This window comes from Neomonachus schauinslandi, chromosome X (assembly GCF_002201575.2).
Source record: "Neomonachus schauinslandi chromosome X, ASM220157v2, whole genome shotgun sequence".
NCBI lineage: Eukaryota > Metazoa > Chordata > Mammalia > Carnivora > Phocidae > Neomonachus > Neomonachus schauinslandi.
In genome coordinates, this window is record NC_058419.1 from 97,314,545 (window position 1) to 97,342,117 (window position 27,573).

The 27,573-nt window shown below is 34.3% G+C and overlaps 1 pseudogene; it reads left to right on the forward strand.

Annotated features, from left to right (window-relative positions):
* The window catches only part of LOC110569892, a 100,665-nt pseudogene extending 78,751 nt beyond the window's left edge, over positions 1-21,914 (forward strand).
* The last annotated feature ends 5,659 nt before the right edge of the window (positions 21,915-27,573 follow it).

Below are 27,573 nucleotides of genomic sequence, written 5' to 3' on the forward strand. Positions count from 1 at the left end.
ACCAGGCCACAGCAGTAGCAGTGGCCGGCCTGGGGTCTGTGGGCACAGTTCCAAGCTGGGTCCTCTCTGGCACGGGTGCAGGTGCAGGCAGCGGTTGGTGGCTCTGCAGGCCCCTGTTCCCAGCATTTGCCCCTTAAGCCCCTGTGTTCTGTTTGATCACTGTTATCATTCCTTTCCGTCCCTTCGCCACTGCTCTCCAAGCTATCGCTAGTCCCCAGGTGCAGGATGCCTTTGCACTGGGGTATTACTTTCCAAGGTCTGACTTCTGGCAGTCCCCTCCCCCTTCTGTTTATCCTCTGACATCTGTCTAAGCAATCCCAACTCCGTCTTCTGTACCTCTGGACTGATGATCCTCTGCCCCTGTAGAGATCCAGATGTATAATCTTATATCTCAGGCTGATTTCGTTGGTGTTCAGAGTGGCATGGTAGATATCTAGCTAAATTCAGGGGACTGGTTGAAACGGAGTCCCACACTCCTCTGCCATCTGGCTTCCTATCCAATAAGAGTTTTCTACCATCTTTTCTATCAAAGAACACTAATTAATTAATTAATTTTTTAAAGATTTTATTTTTTATTTGAGAGAGAGAGAGCACAAGCTGGCAGAGAAGCAGGAGAGAGAGAAGCAGTCTTCCCGCTGAGCAGGAAGCCTGATGTGGAGCTCGATCCCAGGACCCCGGGATCATGACCTGACCTGAAGGCAGACACTTAACTGACTGAGCCACCCAGGCACCCCAAAGAACACTAATTTAGATAGCCACCCATGGACAAGAGTACTTTTGTGGAAGCTGAGAGTCCAGAGAAGAACTTTCAGCACAGCATTGGAGCAAAAAATATGAGATTAGATGCACTGAAGAGGATAAGGGGAGTAGTTTTATTTTATCCATGTTACTGCTCCCCCAAGAAGGCACGATTCAATGCCACAGGAGACCCTCCTGGCCTGGTAATTTCTCCCATAGGGGAAAGTGAAAGTGTGAGAGTGAATGCCTGGCTTCCCCAGCTATGTAGGATGCTTCCAGTGAGGCCCACTCTTTCTCAACCTACCCATAATACTGAGGCAAACTGAATGACTGATGTGCAGAGAGGAGCCAGGAAAATAGGCAGGGCTTAGAAATTATCAAAGTGATATAGATCCTATAAACAGCTTTTGCAGACTCCATTGGAAAGCCCACCCATGGGCCACTGGGGATGCCTCACCTGTGGACCACCCCAACTGGCCCATGAACACACCCATCACTTTGTAGGTATCTCCCATACCTGTCCCACACTGTGGCTGGCTTCCTGTGCATGCCCCTGAGGACAGCGAATATGAGCCCTTGCAGATGGCTGGTGAATATATGCTGAAAACCAACCCAACTCTGTGAGACTGAAAGAAATGACATAAATTTGAACATTCAGCACCACCCTAGAGAAAACAAACAGGAAGTTGTTGAAACTTGGCCTGGCTTTGCAGGATCACCTTGTCTCCCCTCCGCAAAAAAAGAGAATTCAAAATAGCTGTTTTAAGGAAGCTCAGTAAGCTACAAGAAAACACAGAAAGACAATATATTGAAATCAGGAAAACAGCACATGAAAGAAAACGAGAGAGATAGATGATAAAAAAAGGACAAACCAGAAAATCTGGAACTGAAGAATTCAATGAATAAAATGAAAGATGCAATAGAGAGCATTGACAACAGACTTGATCAAACAGAAGTAAGAATCTGTAGGATTGAAATAGGTCATTTGAAATTATCCAGTCAGAGGAGAACAAAGGATAAAAAAGAGTGAATAAAACATACCCAAAATATGAGAATCAATCAAATGAAATAACTTACACATTGTTAGAATTCTAGAAGGAGAGAGGGAGAAAGAGACGGAAAGCTTATTTAAAGAAATAAATGCTAAGAACTTCCCAAATCTAGGGAGAGGTTTAGATATCCAAGTTTATGAAGCTATAATCTCTCACCAGATTTTTAACTCAAAACAATCTTGTTCAAGACACATTATAATAAAACTGTATAAAATAGAAGAGAGAATTTTATTTTTTTAAATATTTTATTTATTTATTTGAGAAAGAGAGAGAGAATGAGCAGGTGGGAGGGGCAGAGAGAGAGAGAGAAGCAGTCACCCCACTGAGCAGGAAGCCTGATGTACAGATGTAGGGCTCTTTCCCACGACACTGAGATCATGACCTGAGCTGAAGGCAGACGCTTAACTGATGGAGCCACCCAGGTGCCTGAAGACAACGAATTTTAAAAGCAACAAGAGAAAAAAAAAAATTCCTCACATCTGAGGAAACTCCCATAAGGCTGTGAGCAGATTTCTCAGCAGAAACCTTGCAGACCAAGAGAGAATGGGAAGATATATTCAAAGTGCTGAAAGAAAAAAAAACCTGCCAGCCAAGAAATCTTTCCCTAGTAAAGATATTTTTCAGAAATGAAGAGGAGAAAGACCTTCGCGCAAAAGAAACATTGAGGGAGTTCATTACCAGTAGATATGTCTTACAAGAAATGTTGAAAGGAGTTCTACAAGTCAAAATGAAAAAATGCTAATCAGTAACATGAAAACATATGAAAATATGAAATACTTGGATAAAGATAAGCCTATAGTCAAATTTAGAATACTCTAATACTATAATATGTTGATCTGTTAGTCACTTTAGTATAAAGGTTAAAGGACAAAAGTTTTTAAAGGCAACTATAGCTACATTAACTTGTTAATGGATAAACAATATAAAAATATATGAATTGTAACATCAAAAGTATAATGGGGTGAGGAATAAAAGGGAAGTTTCTATATGTAATTGAAACTAAGTTCTAGCAGCTTAAAATATACTCTTATAAGATGTTTTATATAATCCTCATAATAGCAAGAAAACAAAAACATACAGCTGATCCACAAAAGATAAAGACAAGGGAATCAATTTTTTTTATTGTATCTGTATGAGGTGATGGATGCTAACTAAACTTATTGCAGTAATCATTTCGTAATATTTTTAAGTGAAACATTTATGCTATACACCTTATACAGTGATGTATGTCAAATTTATCTCAATAAAACCAGAAAAAAAAGACATGGGAGCCACAGCATACCACTATAAAAAATCATTAATTCACAAAGGAAGCCAACAAGAGAGGAAGAAAGGAGAAAAGGAAATACAGTCCAGCTATAAAAAAATTAATTAGATGGAATTAGTAAGTCCTTTTCAATCAATAATTACTTTAAATGTAAATAGATTAAATTCTCCAATCAAAAGACATAGTGTGGCTGAATGGATACCCATGCAAAAGGATGAAACTGAATAACTATATCCCATCATTATCAAAAAGTAACTCTAAATAGATGAAGGACTTAAATGTAGGACCTGGAAAGATAAAACTCGTAGAAGAAAATAAGGAAAAACTTAACATCAGCCTTGGCATTGATTTTTTTTGAATGTGACACCAAAAGCCCAGGCAATAGAAGCAAACATAAATAAGTGGGTCTACATCAAACTAAAAAGCTTCTGCACAGGAAATGAAGCAATCAACAAAGTGGGAAGGTAACTTATGTAATGGCAAAAAATATTTGAAAACTATATATCTTATAAGGGGTTAATATTGAAAACATATAAGGATTTTATACAACTCAATAGCAAACATAAATAAATAATCCAATTAAAAATGAATAAAATGCCCAAATAGACATTTTTCCTAAGAAGACATAGAAATGGCCAATGGGTGCATGAAAAGATGCTGAACATCAGTAATTATCAAGGAAATTTTTATGATTTCTTTTATTAAAAAGAGAAGAGATAACAAGTGCTAGCAAAGTTGTGGAGAAAAGGGAACACTTATACAATTTTGGTGGGATGTAATTGCTGTAGACATTATGGAAAACTGTGGAATTTCCTCAAAAAATTAAAAATAGAACTACTATATGATCCAGCAATTCCACTTCTGGGTATATATTCAGTGGAAATGAAATCTGGAATTTGAAAAGATAGTCTGCCTTCCCATGGTCATTGCAACATTATTCACAATAGCAGTGATATGGAAACAACCTAAATGTCCATCTTTGGCTAAATGGATAAAGAAATAAAGAAAATGTGACCACACACACACACACACACACACACACACACACACACACACACTACAATATTATTCAACCTTAAAACAGAAGGAAATCCTGTTAACTGTGAAAATATGGGTGGACTTGGAGGACATTATGCTAAGTGAAAAAGCCAGACAGAGAAAAATAAGTCAAAGACTGGAGAAAGATACATCATGCTAACAGTAATCAAAAAGAACCTGAAGAAGCTATATTAATCTTAGACAAAGCAGACTTCTGAGGACGAAAAGTTATCAGGGATAAAAAGGAGCATTGCATAATGATAAAATCATCACTTCCCCAAGAAGATGTAATAATCTTTCATGTGCATACAACTAACAAAAGAATATCAAAATACATGTTGCAAAAACTATAGAACTGTAGGGAAAAAGATGAATCCACTATTATAGTTGGAGACTTTAACACACTTCTATCAGTAATTGACAAATTCAGTTGGCACAAAATCAGTAACATAAACTGAACAGTATCATTGACCACTTGGATCTAATCTACATGTATAGAATACTTCATAAAACACTAACAGAATACACATTCTTCTGAAGCTCTCCTACAACATTCACCAAGATAGACTATATTCTGGATCATAAAACAACCACAATTTAACTAATTTAAAAGAATACATATCATACAAAATATGCTATCATACCACAATGAAGTTAAACTAGAAATCAATAACAGAAGGATAGCCAGAAACTCCAACATACTTGAAGATTAAACAACACATTTTTAATTAAGTTTTTTATTTTAATTCCAGTATGGTTAACATACAGTGTTATATTAGTTTCGGGTGTACGATATAGTGATTCATCAATCTGTACATTACTCATTGCTTATCATGATTAGTACTCTTAATCCCCATCACTTATTTCACACATCCCCCCACCAAACTCCCCTCTGGTAACCCTCTGTTTATTCTCTATAGTTAAGAGTCTGGTTTTTGGTTTGTTTCTTTTTTGCCCTTAAACAACACACTTTTAAATTACACAGGGATCAAAAAAGAATCCTCAAGAAAAATTAAAAATATTTTGAACTAAAGGAAAATAAAAACATAATTTATCAAGTTTTGTGGGGTACAATGAACAGTGCTAGGGGAATTTTACAGAATTGAATGCATACATTAGAATTGAAGAAAGATCTAAAATGAATAATCTAAGCTTCTACTTTAGAAGTAACAATAAATTTCACCACAAGTAAGAAGAAAAATTTTAAAAATAAGATTTAGAGCAGAACTCAATGAAATTGAAAATAGGAAATCAGTACTTTAATTCTGCTAGTAGTATAGATCTTAAAAACTCTCCCCACACACACCCAAAATATGTGAAGTAATGGATACGTTAATTATCTTGATTGTGGTAATCATTTCATAAGGTATACATATATCAAAACATCAGGTTGTACACAGTGAGTCAATCAAACCATAAGCTTATTCTTTGAAGAGATCGATAAAATTGATAAAACTCTACCAAGGTTAAGTAAGAAAAAAAGCAGTAAGACATAGATTACTAGCATCAGAAATCAAAGAGGGGACCATCACTACTAATCTAATGGACATTAGTGAATAAAAAATATTACGAACCATTCTATGACCATAAATTTGATAACCTAGATTTTGTCAAATCATAAAAAAATCAATCATAAAATTGATAACCAATTTCTTAAAAAATACAATTTACCAAAAATCACAAAGGAGAAATAGTCTGAAGAGGACTGTTTTTTCAAAGGCATTCGATCAATAATTAATAACCTTCCCTACACTAGAAATAGAAAGCACTACAGAGCAGTTCATAAAACAATGGAATATACATTCCTAGTCTGATAATCCTCAAATCCCTGCCATATCTGAGCCTGGTTTGATGATTGCTTCATCTTTTCCAACTGTGTTTTTGTCTTTTACTATGATTTTTAATTTTTCTTGAATGCCAGATATGATGTATTGAATAAAAAAGAATTGAAGAAAATAGTCCTTTAGTGTTAGGTTTTAGATTTATCTGGCTAGGCATTAGGCTGTACCTGTAGATGTCAGAAGCTAATATTTCCTCTGGTGGTAGTGTTTTTGCCGTCCCTGTTGTCTTCGGGTTTCCGTAGAAACTTATTCTTTTTTTTCTTAAATAAGTCTGAGATATGCTATTCTTTCGATTGTATTCTCCTATTGTTATTGTTATACAAGACCCCTACTGATGTGGTAAAATGTGGGAGGAGAAGTGTTCTATAGTCCCATGATTGGGTCTTAGACTACTGGTGAACCTTTGCTCTGGTTTGGGACCTTCACAAGTGCTTCTCAGGGACTACCACCCCTTTAGATGAGACAGGAAGGTCAGAGGGGGCTGAAGTTGGTGTTATCCTCCCCCCACAGAGAAGGCTAAATGGAGTTGGAGTTAAGTAGTTTAACTCTAGTAAAACTGATACTCTTGAAGGCAAACCTTGTTAAGAACAAAGAAGCTCTGGGTGAATTTCAAAAGAGCAATTTTTTCTTCTCTACTTGCTAGAATCTTAAGGGGATTTTCTTCTGATCTTCACTGTGAAAACTCAGGAGGCTCCTTGAGTTAAAACTCACCAAAGTATGGGGCCCTCTACTGAAGTTTTTAACCTTCAACTATGTCCGCACTGGGCCTCCAGAAATTCATCATAATAGCATATGTTTGTCTACTTTGTACTAGTTCCCATATTTGTTTTTGCTCTTGAACTTCTGCTCCCTTAAGTTATGATTCTTTGTATGTACCTTCCTGTCTCTTCAATTATGGATCCTGTAGTTCGCTCTGTGGCCTTGATTCTCTGATGGGTCTAAGAGGAGGTATTCATTTTTAATTTGTTCAGCTTTTTTCTTGTGAGGATTAAAGACTTCTAAGCTCCTTACATGCCAGAACAGAAACTAGAAGTCTCTATTATTTTTTAAATTTAATCATTTCTTAAACTCAGAGTTATATTGAGATCACTGAATTCTCACTTTTAATAGCCTCTGTTGTTATTTCATAGATGCTTTAAGGTCTCTTATTTTTGAGGAAATTTGTATTTGTTATTGCTTTATTTTCTTCTATTTCAGAGTTTCTTAATCTTGGTCCTACAGACACTTTGAGCAATATCATTATTTGTCCTGGGGGGATATTTTGTGAATTTTAAGATGTTTAGCACCATCTCTGGCCTCCACATAGTAGATTCCAGCAGCACCTCAGTAATTGTGATAATCAAACTATCTGCATAAATTGCAGAATGTCCGTTGGGAGAAAAATTGTACCCAGTTGAGAGCCACTGTTCAACCTATACTGTCTCTTCATTTTTTAATTTTCTTTTTCAGATTTTTTGTCTTGGTCTCATATGTTAAGGCTTTCCTAAAAATTTTGGAAGCTTTAAAAGAATGAAGAATTAAAAAGCCAATTGTAAGCCTTAAACATGTGAGTGGGGCTTATTGAGCCCAGTGCTTTATGGTAATGACAGTGGTTAACTATTGATAGGTCCTTTCCTGGATCCATTCAGTTTTCCAAAGGTCAATTTTCTCATATCCATTCTGGCACATTATATACCTGGCTATAGTAACTTCTTTTCATTTCACCCTTAAAACTTTCTGTTCCACTAAATTTTCTAAATCACAGCTCTAATCAAGTTATTCTCTGTTTAAAACCTCAATGGTTCTTCACTACCTAGAGAAGTAACAGTGGTGCTCTTGACTTTTAAGGCAATGTACAGTATGACAATTCATTCCATTTTCTACATTTATTTACTGCTATTTACTTTATGTCAAATAGAACCTGTGCTCTTCCTCCCTCCAGAGCTTTTGTTCCTATTGTTTCTTCCTGGTAGAACTACTTTTCTCTTTCAGAAAACTAAAATCCTAACCTTTCCTTTGAACACCATTTGAAATGCCATGTTTTAAATGCCATGTCATTTTTCTGAATTTTTTTATTTACTTGTGATAACTCCATTCTCTGAACTTTGTATACTTTTATTCTATATTTTGTTTCATTTGCAACATATGATATTTTGCTTTATATCCCAGTTATTTGTGAACTCATTATTCTCCTGGATTATAAAATCTTTGAGGACATGGTTCAATCATTTTTATATGTTCTGCACCATATAGCACAGAATCTCACACATAGATGGTGCTAAAATATGTTGTTTGGATATAAATTTTAAAAAATTGATATCAGCGACAGCAAAAATGCCATTCTCTTTCAAGAAGACTTCCTGATCATTCAAGTTTTCTTCTATTTCTCTCTAGTCTGAAATTCTATAGTACCCAATCTTTGTACCAGTTATTTCAGCAGTTAGTTACTTATTTAATGGTGCCATGTGTCATCCCCAGTAGTTTAAAAGTTGCTTGAGGGCTGGGGCAGTTTTCATTATCTCTTTTGTATTCTTTATAGTGCCTTGAATACATAAGTGGATTCATGAATACTTGTTGAATCAGATTGAACATAGTAGTCTTTCATACTTCCTTCAAAATGCCACACATTTGGCATGCAAATTAAGCATCAATAAATTAGTGGACTATTGTGAAAATATCCTGAAAGTTGCACATAAAATTCAGCTTCTTGAGAGGAATATTTTTCTCATCGAGATAGTCGGCTAACTCCATTCCAGCTTCATTTACTCTAAAATGATTTATTACAAAGCTAGAGTTTGGTGTACAACTATTATTCTGTATAACCAGCCATTTGTTCATCCTTTAAGTCTTTGTTTCAAAAGGATTTTTCCCCATTCCTCATTTCTTTGTACTTTACAAAATATAAATATTGTACCCGCTATCTTGCCTTTGCCTTCTTTTTTGGCAGGATTCCAGTCACAGTAAATTATCCTCAAAATAATAAGTACATTTGTCAATCAAGAGAAAAACTGTATGTAAATAAGTCTTCCTTAAAGTTTCTCATAACTCCCAATGTGAGAAATACATTCTCAAAAAGTAATGTACAATCTGGTTACAGAGAGGAATATGATTCCCTCTTTAAGCATTCAGCTGCCATTTATAGGTTTTATAGGTTTATATAATATGTGACTTCAGAGTTGATCAGGGCAATACTAATACTGTTCCTCCCTCTTGAAGTTGATAGTTATTGAAAGTATTATAATTAACAAAACTCTCTATAATTTTTTACAATTAATATTTTTTATTTTTTTATTTTTTACAGAAAATTAATATTTAAAAAATCTTCATAGAATTTGATTATATTGTTTAATGAAACCAGTGAACTTGTATAAATCTAGAAGCTAATTATGATGCTTTATCATTAACAATTATTAAATCATCACATTGTGATAATCAGAATTTTTAAATTACTAATTACTTCTTAATTTGATATGTCCTGAGTGTTAACATCTGGGTCTAGACAATAAAAAATGCTAAACAATATATATGACAGAAAATCACTGACCACACTAACCATAGTTTTTTGACATATATGCCACTTTTGTAAATCAGGTCAGTATATTTTACAAAGGGCCAGAGTTGCTCAAAATCATTACTCCTCAATTCACATTAATCAATATGCTAGATGCTTTTTCTGATATATTTATTACACACACACATACACACAGAAAAAATCCTTCAAGATTTTTATTTCAAAGATTGCAAGAGGAAGCTGCAGGGAAATTTGCCAAAAGTACCATAAAAATACCACTGTGGAATCTTCAAATTTAAAAGAGAAGAATGGAAAAAGTGTAAAATTAATTGTATTGTTTTCTAGTGATGACCAGGATGTTTAAGTATAAACACTTCGTAAAAAATGGGCCTCATTTCCATTATCATTTTAATATGCTTTCAGACATATGCAATATTATTGCTATATCACTAATGGTGTTCTTTCAAGCCTGCCTTCACACCCAGTGCTGTTAAACTGCTATTATAATGCTTTTTTTATAACAATTTCTATTTAAATGCAAAGTCCCATGGAGCTAAGCATTGCTGGCTTTTTCTTTTATGTGCATTTTTAGAATACAATTCAACTTAACATTTCCTCCATTTATTGATTTTATGATGAAAATAAAATGCCTTAAAATATTTTGTAAATAATATTATTTTTATATTTATTGCAAAATATCAGACTGGAAAATTAACATATAACAAAATTTTTACAATTATTGGAACTTTTTAAAGATTGTTACTCACCTACTGTCTCTTACTGTTCTAAGCAAAACCTTTATTTCATCATAATGTCTGAAATGTGTCTCTTCAGAGAATATATACTTTTGTGTTGCTTTAAAATACTATTCTCTTTATAGCTGTGAGCATCCGTAAGATTGTACTATGGCTTGTTATATGAGCTAAAATTTTCACTGTGTGAATTCTTACTTGCTGGTAACTTTTAATTAGCTATGCAGGTAGACCAAAATACTAATAAAAATTTCAATTAGAATAAAAGTTCTGCCTTAATCCGGTGTTTTGAAATTTAAAATATTTTACTCTGTCCCTTCCCTTTCTGTTTGGGGTTCTATAAGGCACTGCATCATTACAGTTTGTTTCCCATTCCTTATTATCTCATATTGAAAGTCTCCATCCTTTCCTAAATTTGCAATCCCTGTCCAATTTCATTGCTAGTCTATTTTAGCTCCCATTCTTTCAAAGACTGGAGAAATAGTAAAATAAAATTCATGAAGAAGAAAGTGGAAAGGAAAGAAGATGGCAAAAATAGAGGGAGATTCATAGAATGCTTGAACTTTCAGCACAGAACTTTCAATTTTGGGTTAAGATAGAGTACACTCATTCCACTGCATTTCTCTCACTGTATACAGTTATAAAACCTGGATAGAATACATAAGGCAGCTATTTGAGATTTCTAAAAGGTAAATATTAACAGTCAGGTTAAGGAAAATGACTGGAATTTGAAATGCCCCCAAATTGGTGGCAAATTTACCATTTTCTCTTTACCAGTATCTCCCAGCCTGAAGTTAACGAATCAAAGTGTCACCAGAATGCAGAAAGAGACCAGAGAAGCCCTCTAATTCTAGCTAAAGGAGAATGAAAGGGAACTCCTAAAGTTCAGAGAGTGTGAAAATCCCTCGTAAGTGTGTGTGTGTGTGTGTATAATTTTCTCTGTTCTTTCACTCTCCAATCCCCAAGTAATTCTATAATTCTATGGTGGTTGTGGCAGCAGGAGCCAAAACTCTGATTAAGAAGAACCTTCATTTCTTTTCAGTGGATTTGTGGTTCCAAGAGTACGAGGACAAAATTTGTTTCTCTTTTTCTCTTTCTTCCTACAGCTTGGCCCCTCTCATACAGGTAAAACTGCGTAAGTGTATAGTAGAATCAGGGAATCAAAGCCCAACTTTCTGGACAGAGAACTAAGAGGAGCCTCAGGGGAAAAGAGGAGATGTCATTGAGAGGGAGGAGCTGGGACAGTGACCTCATAACATTGTTTTGTGAAATTCTAGGCTCACCCTTAATTGGCTCATACAGTGGATCTTTTCCTATTCAGCACAGCAAAAACTTTGAATAAACTAATAAACTAAACTGATGAATAGACCAAGGCTTAGATTCCAGATTGTTGGCACACAGTAGACAAATTAGAACAGTACCACAAATGCTTTGAAAACTGAACTGTCATTGGAACCATAGCCCACAGAATGCGAGATGGAAATATGAGATGGAAATTTGAGATGGAAAAAAATAGGTTGATTAGCTTCTAAAACAAAAACATCAATGTTATCTTGGAATTTAAACAAGACTCAGTGTTTCATAATATATTCAAAACATCTAGGATATGTAAGTGAAGCCAATATCAATGCATAGGGAAAAGAAGCAAATGCCAAGATGACACAGATGTTGGAATAATCTGACAAATATTTAAAATAGCTATTACAAAAATGACCTAGGAGGCAATCACAAACACTCTTAAAACTAAGGATATCTCGGGGAAAAAATTCAATTATAAAAAGGAATCAAATGGAAAGTTTAGAACTGGTAGTGCTTTAACCAAAAAAGAAAAAAATAAAAGGAAATACACAGAAACAAAGATGAAAACAAAACAAAACAAAATTCACTTGATAGAACAAAACAGCAGGATTGAAATAATGGAGGAAACAGTGAATGCAAATAAATCTGTAATTACATCAAAATTTTAAAAGTCTGACTCCTCTAATTTGAAGACAAAGATTATCAGACTGGATCAAATTCCAGCTGTATGCTGCCCAGAAGAAAGTAAGATAAAAATTTTAAATAAAATAATAAAGGTATGTGATGAAAACATTCAACAATAAACTTGTAGAGCTATACACATTTCAAATAAAATTGTCTTAAAATTAAGAATTGTTATTAATTATAAAGAAAGATATCATAATGATAAAACGGTCAATCAACTAGGAACATATGACTATTCTTAATTTTTATGATCTTAATTACATATTTTAAAAATATATAGAGAAAGGAAATGACAAAATTAAAAAGATAAATAAACTTCACATTTGGAGTGGGGGATTTTAACAGATGTCTCTCAATACATGTTAGGCAAAAAATCAGTAAGCATACAGAAAACTCAGGACACAGTTATCAGACTTTATCTAATTTGCACAGAGCACCTATAGGCAACACATCCTAACAAAGTCTGTATTTCTGAGATTATAGCATTTATAAATTTTCTAAAATTAATTATATGCTCAGTTATGAAGCAGGTTCCAATAAACTTTACAGGACTAAAATCATACTGAGTATATTATTTATGCTCAATGGAATTAATAAAAAAACTCCAAAATAATAACAAACCTCCAGTAATTTAAAAATTAGGCACTACATCTCTATATTACCCAAAATTCATAGAAGAGGACAAAATATGAAGTAGATCATAATATGAGCTAATGATATTGGAAATATGTTTCAGCGAAACTTGTTGAATACAGCTATAGCAGTGTGTAGAAGAAAATTAATAGCTTTAAAATGCGTACAGTTGGGGCACCTGGGTGGCTCAGCCAGTTAAGCGGTTAAGCATCTGCCTTTGGCTCAGGTCATGATCTCAGGATCTTGGGATCAAGCCCCACATCAGGCTCCCTGCTCCTTGGGGAGCCTGCTTCTCCCTCTCACTCTGCTTGTGCTCTCGCTCTCTCTGTCAGATAAGTAAATAAATCTTTAAAAAGAATAAAAACTAAAATGCATACAGTAGAAAACTACAAAAAGTAAAAAATGAATTATCTATATAGTAAATAATTTGTAAAGCAGAGAAAGTAAGAAATAAGTTAGACATGAGCAAAAATTAATAAAACAGAAAACAATATAAAATACAGGAAATCAAAGGTAAAAGTTGGTTTTTGGAAATTTCTAATGCAATTTATAACTGCTTGTCATAACTGACCAAGAAACAACAAAGGAAGGCACAGACTTCCAATGTCAGGAATAAGAGTGGGAGTAATACTACATGTCATACAGAAGTTACCAACACAAAAAGATGTAAATGGATTTATTCCATTTATTTTAAAAATGTGATACAATGGAACAGAAAAATAGAAAATATGATTGCTTGATAAATATAATTAATCTTCTGACATAGAAATTCCAGGATCAGATGACTTGCTTTGAGACTTTTACCAATAAATTAGGCAAGAAACTTGACTCTTAAAGGAATTATTTGAAAAAGAGAGAAAGCAGGAATAGTTCTTAACTCACTTTATGATGCTAGCAAAACTTTGATTCCTAAATCTGTCAAATACATTTTAATAAATGGAACAAATCCAGATCAATCTCTTTCACAAACATAGATAAAAAAATCCTAAATAAACTTTTTCCTACACTAATCAATAATATATGAAAAGGAAAAAAATCACTATCTGTTTGTATTTATTGCTAGAACACATAGCTTAACATTTAAATATCTGAAAACAGAATTTACTATATTAATATTTGGTTCTACCTCTCAGTATTGGGACATGCTCATTCAGCCAATATTTGTTCATGAATTTCATAATCAAAATTCTTTGATATGCTTATCTTGTTAAAAAAAAAAATCTCAGAATCACGTGACTGTTTTGATCACTCCTTCCTGGACAACTGTTTCAGTTGCAACAATGTAGAAAAAAACTGTTACTTTTTCTTCTCATTTATATCTTTTGAGCAATATAAAACAAACAATTCACTCAGAGTTTTGGTGGGCATGAACTCCTAACTATAGGTTACATTTTCCAGAAGATTTTGAAACTGCATGTGGCAATTTGACTAACTTTTGGCTATTGGAGAGTGAATAGAAGTGATGTGCGCAACATTCTGCTTACATTATTTTAAAAATAAAATTTCTTTCCCTCCACTTTTTCTTTTACTCCCCTTACGGGTTAGAACAGTGATTGATATGGCCATCGTGTCAATGCTGTCCCTGTTGATGAGGGCACCACCAATGGAGCGGGGAGGGATTGACAAAGAAATGAAATAGGATACACCTACTTTCTTGCCCAGCATTGTAGAATCAAGCAGCCTACTCACCCTGGACAGCCCGTGCATCACTGTCCTGTTACATACAGGAAAATAAAACCTCATCTGGTTTGAGCTATTATATTTGTGGTTGTCTTTGTTACAGCAGAGTAATTTATATACTAGTTAATAACTAAAGAAAATAAAACTCTACAATAAAGATGTTTAATTATTATATAACAAGAAATTTGGAGGTTCCCAGATTTGGCAAAATGCCTAAGAAATGGTGGCAGGTAGCTAGGCTTTTTTTTTTCCCCCTATATGTCCCCTATGCCACTCTCAGCACATTATTCTTAGTTTTATACTCTCATGGTCCCAAAATGACTGAAGCATCTCCAAATATCTTTTTCTCATAAAATAAATTTCATTTAAAGTTAAAAGGAGTATAATTTCCCCCAAATTTCCAGTATCCTTTACCTTATGGCTCTGCACAGAAGTGTGTTTACTTTCTTACCCCTAAAAGGAATCACTCACAAAATGGTAATGGGATTATTTTGCTTGGTTTAGGTTAATCATAGTTTCCCTAAGGCTTGGAGAATGACATACATATTGCCAGTGACATGTCCACTTATTTCCTGTTTAAATATACAGGTGCTTTCCCCCAATATATACATATTAATTTTTTTCTTTTCTTTTTCAATGCATTTATAGCCTTTCAAAGTGAGAAATGCTGAGAGGCTCATCTAGTTAACAAATCTAGCTTGAAACAAATGATGTTTGGTTTTTGTACTTATTTGTTAAGTTCGGATGTGGCTCCTCTATCTAAAAAAGATAAATTTTCCACCCCCAATGTATTCATTATACAATAATGGAGAAGGAATAAGATAACTTCATTTTAAGTGGAAGGGGAAGGGATTCACAGTTGTTAGTCCACAGTATGTATCATAACTTACTGGAAAGGATTAGTATTGATTTTCTGCCTTCAGTGGGATAAGCTATTTGCTGATGTGATGGATTAATTATATTAATTGATTTTTGAATATTGAATGAGCATATTATATCTGGAATAAATCCAACTTGGTCATTCTGTATTATTCATTTTATACATTGTTGAAGTCAGTTTGCTAATATTGTGTTGAGGATTTTTCCATCTATGTTCATTACAGATACTGGTCTGCACTTTTCCCTTCTTGTAATGTTTTTATGAGGTTTTGGTATTAGAGAAATGCTGGCCTCATCGAATGAGTTAGAAAGTAGTCCCTCTGATTCTATCGACTGGGAGAGATTGTAAAGAATTGGTATGATTTCTTAAATTATGGTAGAATTTACCAGTACAACCATCTGGGCCTGGGGTTTGTTTTGGAAGGTAATTATTAATTCAATTCCTTTCATAGATATAGGCTTATTCCAATTATGTATTTCTACTTGTGTGAATTGTGGTAGCTGTCTTTTTCAAGTAATTTGTCCATTTTATCTAGATTGTCAAATTTGTGGGCATAGAGTTCTTCAGAATATTCTATTATCCCTTTAATGATTTGGGATCAGTAATAATATCCTCCCTTTTTTCTGATATTAGGAATTTGTGTCTTTTTTTCCCCTCTGGGTTAGCCTGGCTAGAGTTTTATCAATGTCTCGAATCTTTTCCAAGTACCAACTTTTGGGTTTACTAGTTTTCTATTGATTTAGTGTTTTCCATTTCATTCATTTCTGCTCCATTTTTTTCTTCTCTTTGCTTTAGGTTTATATTTCTCTTCTTCCTGTAGTTTCCTAAGGTGAAAGCTTGTACTATTAAATTTAGATATTTTTTTCTTTACTAGTATATGCATTCAATGTTATAAATGTCCCCTTAAGCATGCTGTTTACCAAATCACACACAGTTTGATGAGTTGTGTTTTCACTTTCATTTAGGTCAAAATAATTTTAAATTTCTCTTGGGATTTCTTTGACCCATTTGCTACTTAGAAGTTTGCTGTTTACTCTCCAATTATTTTCCAGCTACCTTTCTGTTATTTTGTAGCTTAATTTCATTGTGGTCTGAAAGTATGATTTATCTTTTTAAAAAGTTTCTTAAAGTGTGTTTTATAATCCAGAAGGTGGTCTATTTTGTTGAATGTTCTATGTGAGCTTGAGAAGAATGTGTATTTTCCTGTTGTTGGATGAAGTGTTTTATAAATGTCAATTAGATTCGGTTGATTGATGGCACTGCTCTGTTCAACTGTAACCTCACTGATTTTCTGCCTGCTGGTCTGTCAATTACTGATAGAGGGGTTTTGAAGCCTCCAACTATAATAGCGGATTCATCTATTTTTCCTTGCAGTTCTATCAGTTTTACCTCACTCATTTTGACATTCTCCCATTAAGCACATGCACATTAAGATTATGTTATATCATTTTGGGAAAATGATCAGTTTATCATGATAAAATGTCCCTTTTTATTCCTGATAATTTTCCTTGTTCTAAAGTGTGGTTTACTTGACATTAATATGGCTATGCAAGCTTTTTTGATTAGTGTTAGCATTATATATCTTTCTCCATCCCTTCATTTTTAATATAGCTGTATCTTATATTTAAAGTGGGTTTCTTGGGGCACCTGGGTGGCTCAGTCAGTTAAGCGTCTGCCTGGGGTCATGATCCTGGGGTCCTGGGATCAAGTCCCGCATCAGGCTCTCTGCTTAGCAGGGAGTCTGCTTCTCCCTCTGCCCCTCCTCTCTGTTCATGCTTGTGCTCTCTGTGTCTCTCTCTCTGAAATAAATAAATAAAATATTTGAAAAAAAATAAAAGTGAGTTTCTTGTAGACAACATGTAGTTAGTTGGGTCTTGTCTTTTTATCCATTCTTTAAGTTTCTGTTTTTTATTTGGCATATGTAGAACATCACAGTTTAAAGTGATTATTGATACAGTTGAATTAATATGTACCATTTGTGTAATTATTTTCTATTTTCCTTATTTTTTTGTCTACTCTTTTTTGCTTCTTTGGTTTTAATTATTTTATATAATTCCATTTTTCTCTTCTCTTAGCATGTCAATTATACTTCTTTTGAAAATTTTTTGTGGTTGCTCTAGAATTTATAATACATGAACATTTATGAGTAATTTAAGTTCATTTTCATACAACACTCCACAACTTCATGGGTAGTGCAGGTACTTTATGACAGAGTATTTCCAATTTGTCCCCCTCATCCCTTAAATCATTGCTGTCATTAATTAACTTATCCATAAGCTCTAATTACTCATACATTGTTGCAATAATTATTATGAACAGGTAATTCTGTTAAATCAAATAAGGATGAGAAAAATGAAAATTTTATTTTACCCTCATGTATTCCTTCTCTGATGTGTTTCCTTTTTCACATAGATTTTAGTTTTTGACCTATGTCTTATTCCTTCTCTTTGAAGAATATATTTTAACCTTTGTTGCAAGGCAGGTCAATTGGTGACAAAATCCCTGTTTTTATTCGTGTGAGAAAGCCTTTATTTTTCCTTCACTTTTTAATTTTTTTTTTAAATCTAGGTGAAATTCACATAACACAAAACTATTTTAAACTATACAATTCATTGCATCACCCTAAAGGGAATTTCCATACCCATTAAACAATCACTCTTTATCCACCCCCGCCCCCAATCCCTGGACCCTGACAATCACTAATCTGCTTTTTTTGTCTGTGGAGTTACCTATTCTGGAAATTTTCTATAAATGAAAGCAAATTATATGCCACATTTTTGGTCTTGATTCTTGCATTTAGCATAATGTTTTTAAGGTTCATCCATTGTATTGTGTTGAATTGGTATCCTGCTGCTTTGCTGAATTCATTTGTTAGTTCTAACAATTTTTTTTTAGACTTTTTGGGTTTTCTACATATAAGGTTATATCATCTGCAAACAGAGACAATTTTACTTCTCTTCCAATTTGGATGCTTTTCCTTTCCTTTTCTTGCCTAATTACTCTGGCTAGAACTTCCAGTACTATGTTTAATAGAAGTGGTAAAGCAGGCATCCTTGCCTTGTTCTGGATTTTAGTTGAAAATCTGTCTTTCACCTTTGAATATGATGTTCACTATGGGATTTTTATATAGGGCTTTTATTATGTTGAGTAGTTTCTTTCTATTCCGAGTTTCATGTTTTTATCATGAAAGATTACTGAATTGGGTCAAATGCTTTTTATGTACCAGTTGAGATGATTTTTTCCTCTTCATTCTGTTGATGGCATATTCCATTAATTAATTTTTGTGTTGAACCATCCTTGCATTTTAGGAATAAGTCCCACTTGGTCATGGTGTATAATCCTTTTAATATGCTGCTGAGTTCTGTTCACTAGTTAGTACTTTTGGGGGAGTTTTTCATCAATGTTCATAAAACATATTGGTTTGTACTTAACTTTTCTTCTAGTATTTTTGTCGGCTTTGGTATCACGGTAATGTTGGCCATTTGGAATGAGTTAGCAAGTATTCTCTACTCTTGAATTTTTTGGAAGAGTTTGAGAAGGAGTATTATTAATTCTTCTTTAAATGTTTGGTAGAATTTGCCAGTGAAGCTATCAGATTCAGGGCTTTTTGTTACTGGGAAATTTCTGATTATTGATTTAACCTCCTTACAAGTTATAAGCCTATTCAGATTTTCCATTTCTTCATAATTTATTAATGGTAGGTTTGTGTTTCTAGGAATTTGTCTATTTCATCCAAGTTCTCCAATTTGAGTTTTAGTGATTTTGTCTATTGTTTCTCTCTTCTCTATTTCATTTATCTATGCTCTAATCTTTATTATTTATTTCCTTCTTCTAGCTTTGGGTTTCATTTGTTCTTAACTTTTAGTTCTATGTGACTATCCACATTTAACCTAAGCACCCCTCTCTCTTCTGGAAGCTTCAAGAAAGAGACAACACATGATAATACCCTGAAATTTCCTCTTACTTCTTATGATATGTCATCATTTGGCATGTAGGTTGAATCACAGGATATAACAAGAAAAAAATTGACCACACATTTTGCTCCATATAAAAAGAGTAACAAGTTTCTCATCCTGATATGATTGGGTCACCACTTGCCCTCATTTGCCCTCCTTTACTTATCTATTTTGCACAGTTTAGGGACTGTTGTTTATACCACCCATTTTTTTAGTAATCAAGGTATTTATCAAGTATGGGATGTTTGGATAAAATTAATAGCAAATATTACTATTAGTGGCTTAAATAATAAAGATCTCTGATTACATACAATCACAGAACTGTAATCCTTTTTTAGAACCCTCCAGAAGATTTCCCCTGACTTCTCATTGACTAGCATTTTGTCACAAACAAATCTATAAAATAATCACCAGCAAAGGAGTATGAGATTAGCACACTTTATTAAGACCAGTCATGATTCATCCTTTGTGGCTATAGATATTTCCCCCCTTCCCTGGGCATATTGCTGACTCAACACAATTTAGAGTTTGTAAAATTATGTTGAAGGAGGGAATGGCTATTAGGTAAGCAACCAACTCTATATCAAGCATATATTTCCTTTGATTTGATTATATCACAGTCTCCTGAGTTTTCTCCCATTTCTCTAACTGCTCATACTTATTTTATGAGGCTTGCTTCTGTTTAACTCTTAAATAATGGTGTTATTTAGAACTCTGGCTTTTGCTCCCCCCTCCCCCATTTTCCTACTCTACAGATTATTCTACAATACACTCATCTAGTTTCTTGGTTTCAGTTGCCTCAAAAGTGCTGACAATTGCTATATATATATATATATATATATACACATACACACACACCTGCACTGAATATATTTTACTATTTAGGACTGTATACCCAGCTAGTTACTGAATATTTCTGACTTTCAATAACAGGCATCTCAAACTCACGATGATCAAAACTAACAATTATTTTCTTACAAAACCTGCTTCTTCTGTTGTCATTATAATAGCAATTCATTAAACTGCCCAATCAAGGACCATACGTATCATCTTACATTCCTATCTTTCCTCAATCTCTACATCCAGATAATCAACAAGTCAGGATAAATCTAGTTTTGAAAAGGTGGGAGAAGATAAGATTAACCAAAAGAACGTATAGAGTAAGAAATAGACCTAGTAATAAGTCTAAGAAATGCCAATATCTAAAGAATAGCCATGGAGAGGAACTACAAAAGAATGCATAGTAATTATAAATAATAATGTATTGTATAATTGAAATTTGTTAGGAGAATAGATCTTAAGTGCTCTCTTCACACACACAGAATCGAACTATGTGAGGTGATGGATATATTAGTTGAGTATGGTAATCGTTACATAAGGTATATTTACTTCAAAACACCATATTGTATACTTTAAGTATATACACTTTTAATTTGTCAAACGTATCTAATAAAGCTGGAAAAAATTTAAAAATAAAGAATATACCTAAGTGACAAAAAAAACAGGTATATATCAAGAGAAAAATATGACTTTCTGAGAGGAAAGTGAAAAAAGACTTTCAGGAGGGTAGAAATAATTCTTTCACAGCCAGTGCTGATAGGGGTGGGCATCTCTCGGGACTAGTGCCACACACGCTGCAAGACTGGGGGCAAGAGAAAGACCTTCCACAAGAAGCGCAAGTATGAGCTGGGGTGCCCTGCTGCCAACACTAAGATTGGCCCCCACTGCCCACACACGGTCTGTATTCTGGGAGTCAATAAGAAGTACCATGCCAGGGACCTGGGTGGTTCAGTTGGTTAAGCATCTGCCTTTGGCTCAGGTCATGATCTCAGGGTTCTAGGATGGAGCCCTGCATTGGGCTCCCTGTTCAGCAGGGAGTCTGCTTCTCCCTCTCCCTCAGCTCATACTCTTTCTCACTCTCTCTCAAATAAATAAATTTTATTTATTTATTTGACAGAGAGACACAGCAAGAGAGGGAACCCAAGCAGGGGGAGTGGGAGAGGGAGAAGCAGGCTTCCCACGGAGCAGGGAGCCCGATGCGGGGCTCGATCCCAGGACCCTGGGATCATGACCTGAGCCGAAGGCAGACGCTTAACGACTGAGCCACCCAGGCACCCCTGAATAAATAAAATCTTAAAAAAAAAAAAGTACCATGCCTTGGGGCTGGACATGGGGAATGGCGAACTTCTCCTGGGGCTCCAAGTGTTGTATGTGCAAAACAAGGATTATTGATGTTGTCTGCAGTGCATCCAACAATGAACTGGTCAGCACCAAGACCTGGTGAAGAACTGTATTGTGATGTCAATCACACCCTACTGACAGTGGTACGGGTCCCACTATGCACTGCTCCTGGGCCTCAAGAAGGACTCCCTAGGAACAAAAGATTTTAAACAAAAAATGATCAAAGGAAATTCAGAAGAAATATAATGAAGGAAAAAGAATGCCAAAACCAGCAGTCTTCTGGAGGAGCAGTTTCATCAGGGCAAGCTTCTTGCATGCATCACTTTAAGACCAGTCCACTGTGGCAGAGCAGAAGGCTATGTGCTGGAGAGTAAAGAGCTAGAGTTCTACCTGAAGAAAATCAAAGCCTGCAAAGGCAAATAAATCTTCCTCCCTCCTATCTTCAGTCAGGTAATAAAAGTGTTTATTGTTCTGAAAAAAAAAAGGTAGAAATAGTTATTTTAAAATAAGGCAAAGTAATTTAATGTAAGTGCAGCAAAATGTCCATTGTACTTAGCAAAAAAAAAAAAAAAAAAAAGATGTTGGGACAGAAACCTGATTTTGGTTGGCCAAAAAGTGAATATAGAAAGGAAATTTGGGGATATGGTGATCTGAATACATGTTATTTTTCTCATTTTTTAATTAAAAAATATTTTTTGAATATGTATTCTTCTTCATCTGTTCCTACACTCAGCTTCTTGGATGGAAAGTTTTAACTAAAATGTGCTTCATGGTAACATATATTTGTTGGAAATTTTAGATGTATTTGTGGAAAGTTTTCTACAAAAGAGAGTAAGTTTTAAAGTTCATTGTTTGTAATAATTAGTATTTCTCCTTTAGAGCCTGGGGCAAAGAGTACAGCTTCCCAGCTATTCCAGAGACGCAAAGTTGCAGTGTACAGGAACTCTAGGCAGTATAAGTAGCTATATGCAATCTTTGAAGAAACTACCTCATCATGAAAATATAGGCAGCCTCCAAAGTTATTTATCCTAACAAACTAAATTGATCCTAGTCAGGACACTTAGGAGCTGACTGCCTTTCTTTTGTACTAATAAAATAAACATTATTAGATGGTTTACCAAAAATAAGATGAAAGAAAGAAAATCAATTATATTAGTTATCATAATAAATCAGAATAGACAAATTCATCCTAAATGCCAGAAATTAAAGTGAAAAAATATTTGGGCAAATATTTAGTTCCCAAACATCACTTTTGAAAGATAACACAGTTATGTTGAAAAAAAAAAGAATGAGAAACAATTCACCAAATATAAACAAAAATCAATCAAAAGAGGCAATATTTATATCATATAAGGCAGCATTCAATACCAGAACCAAGATCATTAATTATGACAAAAGAGAGAATATTCCCCCATCCCTACATGTGGATGCTCCAGCCCCTGTAATTTGTGAATATGTTAAACTAAGAAGAGAGATTTTGGAAATGTGACTCAGGTTAAGGATCTGGAGAAGGAGATTATTTTGGATTATCTGGGATGACCCAACCTAATCATTCAGTCCTTAAAAGCAGAGAACCTTTTCTGGATGTGGTCAGAAGGAGATGTGATTACAAGAAGGATCAGAGTTATAACATTACTAGCTTTGAAGATGAAGGAAGAGGGCCATGAATCAAGGAGTGTGGGTGGCCACTGGAAGCTGAAAGTGTCAGAGACACTGATTTTCCCCTAAAGCCTTCAGATAGGAATGCAGTTGATTTAAAGCCAATGAAACCCATGTCAAACTTTTAATCTACAAAACTGTAAGATAGTAACTGTGCATCATTTTAAGCCACTGAGTTGTAGTAATTTGTTACAACAGAAATATAAAACTCATACAGGTTTTTACAATAACACAATTAATAATCAACAGAGAATATAAAACAGCCACAATTTTTATGCTCCAAACAAAAAAGCAATAAAATACATAAAGCAAAAACTCCTAGACAATACCTAAATCCAGAAACATCATAGTAAAATGTTTTAATATATTTGTTTAAGCCAAAGGAATGTAGTTGCTTGGGATTTAAGCAATACAATAACATTTTTTTTTTTTTATGAGTAGAGACAGTGAGGGGAAGGGATTAGCCTCTGTAAGAAGGTAAGTTTTTACCCTATATAAGAGAGTATATATTAATCTATTTTATTTGTGTAAAGCTTACAAATATAAATTTTGAGCTTGGCTGCAAACAAAAATTGAATATATTCTCCCAAACAAATTTTTATAGGCCATATTCCCAGACCTTAAAAAATCAGATGACAAAAGCAAAGAATCCAAAAAAAGGTATGATCCTCTGAAAATAATTTTTCTTTACTGGGAGATAATGAATAGTCATCTAAATACCTTATGGATTAAAGAGAGAATATATAAATTTTGAAACCAAATAGCATAATGTAAAAATCCATTGTGTTTAAATGGAATTCCACTTGGGTTTTTTAAGGCTGTATATTTCAACTATGTAAGTGTATAGCTCACGTGTAGTTACTCCTGTCCTTTCTGGGTGATTGCTGTTCTCATTTTATTGAATAGTCCTCGCTTCTTTAAGATGGGTATTAATAAATTTTTTCACATGGCACAGGAAATTTCCACCTGATCTATTTCTGACCTATTTCTGATAACCTGATCTATTTCTGATAACCTGATCTATTTCTGATAACCTTATTTCTGATAACCTATTTCTGATAAGGTAGAGATTACATAAACAGTGTTTAGTAGTTACAGCTTAAAAATGATCACCTCAAGAGAGAAATTTTCACTTTTTGAAAAATCCAAATCTATAAAAAGTTTAAATAAAAAGCAGAAATGTTTAGATAAATTTGGAATTTCTTATAATTTGTAAGGACGGGTTTTTTGTTATAAACTAATTATTAATTTCCAAGTAACCAACCATATTTTTAACTTTAAACTTCAAAGAGACTGAAATAGTAATAAAACAGCTTCCTCTCCCATTTCCCAAGTATCCAATAACTGTTGGAAGGTATGTGATGATCTACACAATGAGACATTTTTACACAACAGTTTTAAAAATGGTTCTGTAGAATTCCCTCAATTCGCTCACAAATCACTCATCTTATGGAATAAAATGAAAGTGTCAAAGCAGAATTGTTTCTTCTGTGGGATTTTAGAGGCATTCATTCACTGCAGAAAACATTCTTGTCCAAACAGGAAAAGTCATCAACTAGAAGTCTGAAATTACTCACCATGATGCTATTTTCAGTAAAGAAACTAGGAACAATGGCCTTGACACAGAAAATCTGAATGTCTTAAAACCTCCTCGCCTGGCATTTTGGGACTTCCAGATGTGGTTGTCTTATTCTAATAACAAAGAATGAAATAGCTGGCAAGGTACATCTAACCATCTAGAGAAAGCTGAAAGCAGTATAAATGAGTAGGGATTCATTGACTTTTAATAAAGATTTGAACTTTATTTTAAATATAAAATGAATTAAATGTATAACCTCTAGGCCACATATCAAATTAATGCCTATTAATCCTTTACATTTAAGAGATAGCTTTCTGAAGAAAATTGCAAATATAAATACTGGTATATTTTTGCTCAAGAGTGTCACTTTTTTTTCAGGCAATCAAGGCTGGATATCTTGATGTCATTTTTTGATGTGTTTAATGTGTTCCCTACATACAAGCTGTTAAAAGTTGAAAAATTCTTTCCTTGAATTTCCTCTTATTTATGTCTCCTTCTTTCTTTTTTTCTTGTCATTGTCTTTGTTCTGAATTATGTTAGCCTATGTCTGGATTACTATAACAGATTATTAGCTGGATATTTTTGATTGGTCTTCATTACTTCAAGGTCATCCCAAATAGCCCCTGTTTAACTGTCCTTACAAACTAATATCAACTTTACTACAAATGCTTTTCATGGAAAACAGTCCCAGAAGCTCTCAAAAATCTCATTTATCAGGCATCTTCACTTTATCCACAAGGCTAAAGGAGTCAGCATCACTTCTGATGTTCCAAGGGTAGGCATCATCTTCAATCTACTGGAATGCACAGGACTGCTATCATCAAAGGCTTATGCTGAATAGTATAATTGACTTCCTAGACTAATCTGTCAACTTCTACTTTCTTGTCAACTTCCTTGAGGGCTCTCCTTCAAATATATCTTTTCATATAAATGTGTTACTTGAGCAATAGTTACTTTTTAAATTATATATACGTAAATGTGTGTATTTATAGATACACACACACATATATCCATATAAGCTTTTCATATACATGTGTTGCTAGAGCTATGATTACTTAATTATATTTGCATATGAAACAAATACACTCACAGGTTATAAATATGGAAATCTCTCAAGAAATAGTTGATGGCCTTTTGTCTGGCATTACACATGATGGCTGGAATCTATTTTTTTTTCCCTAGCAAATTTTTATTTATTTATTTATTTATTTATTTATTTATTTATTTATTTATTTTATTAACATATATTATTTGTTTCAGGGGTATAGGACTGTGATTCATCAGTCTTACACAATTCACAGCACTCACCATAGCAGATAACCTCCCCAATGTCCATCACCCAGCCACCCCATCCCTCCTACCCCCCTCCACTCCAGCAACCATCAGTTTGTTTTCTGAGATTAAGAATCTCTTATGGTTTGTCTCCCTCTCTGGTTTCATCCTGTTTCATTTTTACCTCCCTTCCCCTATGATCCTCTGTCTTGTTTCTCAAATTTCTCATATAAGTGAGATCATATGATACTTACCTTTCTCTGATTGACTTATTTCGCTTAGCATAATACCCTCTAGTTCCATCCACGTCATTGCAAATGGCAAGATTTCTTTTTTTTTTTGATGGCTGCGTAATATTCCATTGTATATATGTACCACATCTTCTTTATCCATTCATCTGTTGATGGACATCTAGGCTCTTTCCATAGTTTGGCTATTGTGGACATTGGTGCTATAAACATTGGGGTGCATGTGCCCCTTCGGATCCCTACATTTGAATCTTTGGGGTAAATAGCCAGTAGTGCAATTCCTGGATCATATGGTAGCTCTATTTTCAACTTTTTGAGGAACCTCCATACTGTTTTCTAGAGTGGCTGCATCAGCTTGCCTTCCCACCAACAGTGTGAGAGGGTTCCCCTTTCTCCACATCCTCGCCAACATCTGTCCTTTCCTGACTTGTTAATTTTAGCCATTCTGACTGGTGTGAGGTGGTATCTCACTGAGGTTTTGATTTGGATTTCCCTAATGCTGAGCGATGTTGAGCACTTTTTCATGTGTCTGTTGGCCATTTGGATGTCTTCTTTGGAAAAATGGCTGTTCATGTCTTCTGCCCATTTCTTGATTGGATCATTTGTTCTTTGGGTGTTGAGTTTGAGAAGTTCTTTATAGATTTTGGATACTAGCCCTTTATCTGATATGTCATTTGCAAATATCTTCTCCCATTCCATGGGTTGCCTCTTGTTTTGTTGACTGTTTCCTTTGCTGTGCAAAAGTTTTTATCTTGATCAAGTCCCAATAGTTCATTTTTTTCCCTTGCTTCCCTTGCCTTTGGTGATGTTTCTAGGAAGAAGTTGCTGCGGCTGAGGTCGAAGAGGTTGCTGCCTGTGTTCTCCTCAAGGATTTGATGGATTCCTGCCTCACATTTAGGTCTTTCATCCATTTTGAGTTTATTTTTGTGTGTGGTGTAAGGAAATGGTCCAGTTTCATTCTTCTGCATGTGACTGTCCAATTTTCCCAACACCATTTGTTGAAGGGACTGTCTTTTTTCCATTGGACATTCTTTCCTGCTTTGTCGAAGATTAGTTGACCATAGAGTTGAGGGTCCATTTCTGAGTTCTCTATTCTGTTCCATTGATCTATGTGTCTGTTTTTGTGCCACTACCATACTGTCTTGATCATGACAGCTTTGTAATAGAGCTTGAAGTCCAGGATTGTGATGCCACCGGCTTTACTTTTCTTTTTCAACATTCCTCTGGCTATTCGGGGTCTTTTCTGGTTCCATACAAATTTTAGGATTATTTGTTCCATTTCTTGGAAAAAAGTGGATGGTATTTTGATAGGGATTGCATTAAA